The sequence below is a fragment of the Cynara cardunculus genome (genome assembly GCF_001531365.2).
Source record: "Cynara cardunculus var. scolymus isolate 2C chromosome LG 3, CcrdV1, whole genome shotgun sequence".
Taxonomy (NCBI): domain Eukaryota; kingdom Viridiplantae; phylum Streptophyta; class Magnoliopsida; order Asterales; family Asteraceae; genus Cynara; species Cynara cardunculus.
In genome coordinates this window covers 7,325,842-7,330,112 of record NC_037530.1, presented here as the reverse complement: position 1 = coordinate 7,330,112, position 4,271 = coordinate 7,325,842, and the positions used below count along the sequence as shown (strand labels likewise).

Sequence of the window (4,271 nt, the reverse complement as noted above, 5' to 3'; positions counted from 1 at the left end):
TCGAACCCACGACCACAAGGTTAAGAGCCTTGCGCTCTACCAACTGAGCTAGACGGGCATCTGTCCCCCTGCTTAACTTTTCGAATGAACAGAGAAGACTCCATGTATAGATAGACTAGTCGAGCGGTAAAAACTAATCGCCCACCGTGGGGCTCGAACCCACGACCACAAGGTTAAGAGCCTTGCGCTCTACCAACTGAGCTAGACGGGCATCTGTCCCTCTGCTTAACTTTTCGGATGAACAAAGGAAGACTCCATGTATAGAGATAGACTAGTCGAGCGTTAAAAACTAATCGCCCACCGTGGGGCTCGAACCCACGACCACAAGGTTAAGAGCCTTGCGCTCTACCAACTGAGCTAGACGGGCTTTTGATTTTAGTTGAAAATTGCAGTTTATACGCTTAACAACTCAGTACATACCCTTGAGTTAAACGCCTAGACAAGGAAGAAATGATATCCTACAATTAGTTTAGAATTGCTACGGTTTGCATTTTTCTTTTCACATCACTTGATTCTACATCTCATTAATTTGTGAGATTATGTTATTACAAGTATGATAAATGTATAACAATCGTGCATATTCCTACCAGAATTATCACCTTAAAAATGGTGAGTATAGTTCGAAGAAAATATTCATCGCTTGAAATTTTTGAAGGAATTGACAGAAACATCTGGAAAATGAAATTTTATTTGAAAATACACCATGAATAAGGTTTCAAAATTTTATATAATTTTAACAATCAATTTATAGCCTATTTTGAGTATGTGAAACTCAAATATTTGAAATTGGAGAGTGTTTCTTTTTCCAATTCAGATATGAAGATAACGCTTATGTAATTCAGTCAGATCTTTTGAGTTAGTTTTCTTCAGATTTGAAAAGTAGAAAGAGTGCAGTCGATTAGGTAACAAAAAAATGATTAATGGATCTAAATCACCTCTAATTCTTTGTCTCCTCTGATCGCTCTCTGTCAGCCTTTCCCTGACCGTCACCGTCACCGTCACCGTCACCGACCGTCGGCCTCTCCATCGCGGATCGAGTTCATAACCATCTGCAACATTTCGCTTCCTTTCCGATCCATGAAACGAAATTCAAAACAAAGCGATCGAAAGATAATGCGATTTGATAGAGATCTATTCATAGAAGCCAATTTTGGATGTTGTTTGATGAGAGAATTCTCAAAGACAACCGTTTGGTGAGGATGAAAGAGATAAAACCGTCTGATGATAAGAAAGAGGGAGAAACTAGAGAGAGAGAGAATTAAATATTAATTTAACAGTAAATTACATTTTCCCTCCTTTGATTTGTTAATAATTGCTATTTTTGCTCTCATTGTTTCAAAATTACGTTTTCGTCCTTTGATTTATGGTTTGTAATTCCTATCGATTTTTAATCTTGATAATAACTCCTAAAATCCGTTAAATAAAGAGCACTACAAATTTTTAAAATTTTATTTAAATTTCTATTAAAATTAATAATATTGATATAATATGACATAGTTTTATACTATTTTATTTGTTTATATGTATATATACACACACAATTCAAATGACCAGTAACAACCTCCTCCATTTTCCTGTTAGTTCTTTCGATCCCCCCCCCTCCAGATTATATGTATACAAAACAAGACAACAAATAATTGATGACGTCTCTCTTGATGAACATGACTCTCCTTCTCTGGCAATACAAAAACATCTTCTCAAGCGAAAAGAAACCCAATGGAGTGGGGTTGGTCACGATAGGGGTTGGCGGGTTGCATTGATTTGGTTTTCAATTTTGGTAGGGGGGTTGTATTGGTTTGGGTCACCGTCCTTATTTAGAACATCGTCGCTCCACCCAAATAGCAAAGAACAATAAAAAGGCTTGGTGGGTCTGATAGAGTGTTCAGCACAACCGCAGAACATAAGGGGTGGCTGATTTGTGTAAGTTTCAAGGATGAAAGGTCGGTTTATAATATATTGGTTGTCACGTGCAAGTTATGGGTTGCCATGTGCGCATGGAGAAATGTTGTATTCCAACAAAGGTCATCTTATCCCAATTGATTCGATTGATGTATTTTGGATGAAGCTTGATTTATCATCGTGCCAATCTTTACAAGATGGTGATATTAGTTGTGAAAATGAAGTCCAAATGTTTACCGAGGAATTTAAAAAACAATCGAGATCTGGTAAGTTTTGTTTTCTAAGGAAGCTAAAAGATATAACCAATGCATCAAAAACATGGGTTCGTGAACCAGTTGTTAACAAGACTACTCGTGGATGTCCCTCGTTAAAGGATAAACTTTTCAGAAAACCTCATGTTGATCCGTCTTTTACAGTTCATCTTGATCCATCTTTTACATCTCATGTTGATCCGTCTTTACAGCTGAAAGACCCCTTTCAAACGCGTCATCATTTGTTGACTTGAATGAAATAAGCTTCCATGAACCAGCAAGACACAGTTCTTTCTTCAACAATAATTATAATACATATCCATATATTACTCAATTTCCAGAAATGTTTCACCCTTACATCAAACAGGTTCATGATGTGAGAGGTGATGAAAATTGTGGATTTCGAGCAATAGTTGTCCAACTTGGTCTTCATGAAGATGAATGGCCAATAATTCGGTTAACTTGATGAAAGAGTTAGACACATACAAGATAAAATATCTCAACATATTTGGAAGTCAATATTATAATATAGTTTACAATATTTTAAACTTCTTTCAATCAKATGAGGTGTCCCGGTTGAACACTGGATGACAATGCCTGAAATTAGTGTCCTGATTGCTTCAAAGTATAATGTGATCTTACACGTTATAGACATTACAGGTTGTTCAACATACTTATCGTTTAAGTCTACTCCGCCACCGTGGTATCAACATATAAGTTTTGCAATTGGGTATGTTAATCGTAACCATTATGTGAAATTAGACTTGGCAGAAGGATACTTGATCCCTATTATTACTCCACTTTTTTTTTCATTTCTGCTATTTGTGTGCTGTTGCATAGGCTACCCCGTATTTAAATCAAATAAATAAGTACCAACAACTTTTACGTGTTAATTGTATTACAGATAATATTATTTTAGAATAAGTGAAAATGTAATATAAATTATGTTATGTCTTCTTTATATATCAAATCTCATTTTTTATATTTTATTTTTATAAACGTTAAATGTAATCATTATGTGAAACTAGACATGACAGAAGGATATCTTATCCCTACTATTACTCCACATTTTTTTCATTTCTGCTATTCGTGTGCTGCTGCATAGGCTATTCGTATTTAGTTCGAATAAATAAGTATCAACAACTTTTACATGTTAATTGTACTACAGATAATGTTATTATAGAATATATATATATATATATATATATAGGGGCTTAATCAAATGAGAACTGATTAGTTTGTGGTAATTGTGAGATCCAATCTCAACCACAAATTAACGGATAAATTAGGATATTAATAATTATGGTAGTTTGAGTTAAAATTATAATTAGAGGGCATTTTAGGTATTTTTAAAAAACTTCTCTCTCCTCTCTCCTCTCTCATCTCTCCAACCTCCAATCTCCGGCCTCCGGTGAAAAAAAATCCGACAGGTACCAAGTAATCACAAAGATACACAATGTGATACGCATTGTGATATATAGTGGTACCCAAATGGTATCACAATATATCACAATAGATATCACAATAGGTATCACATTGTGTATCTTTGTGATTACTTGATACCTGCCGAATTTTTGTTCACCGGAGGCCGGAGATTAGAGGTCGGAGAGATAAGAGATGATAAATGAGAGAGGAGAGAGGAGAGAGAAGAGAGAGGAGAGAAGAGTTTTTTTAAAAATTTCTAAAATGTCCTCTAATTATAATTTTAACTCAAACTACCATAATTATTAATTTCTTAATTTATTCGTTGATTTGTGGTTGAGATTGGATCTCACAGTTACCACAAACTAATCAGTTCTCTCTTGAATGGACCCATATATATATATATATATATATATATGTTTATTAATAACTAGAAAGGTACTCGCGCAATGCAGCGAGATACATCTTGATTTTAATATTTCATTTTATTCTTTATCTCAGTTGATGTTATAATCTATACTATATTATAAAGCATTTGGCTAAAACTCTTAAAAACTCTTAAACCCGTTCATCCCTATCCGATTTCATCCCATATCTGAATTCATGTAACTAACTGCAGATAAACACAATCAAATACAGGATAAACATCTCATTTTAAATATAAAAAATCTAAAATATAATTAATATAATCATTAAATT

General features: G+C 34.2%; 2 non-coding genes across 2 annotated transcripts; both read right to left on the bottom strand.

The window, feature by feature from the left end:
• Positions 1 to 138: 138 nt before the first annotated feature.
• TRNAK-CUU lies at positions 139 to 211 on the bottom strand. The gene has a single exon. It is a non-coding gene; the product is annotated as a tRNA-Lys (tRNA).
• Positions 212 to 294: 83 nt separating this feature from the next.
• On the bottom strand, positions 295 to 367 carry TRNAK-CUU. Its single transcript has one exon. It is a non-coding gene; the product is annotated as a tRNA-Lys (tRNA).
• Between the last annotated feature and the right edge of the window lie 3,904 nt (positions 368 to 4,271).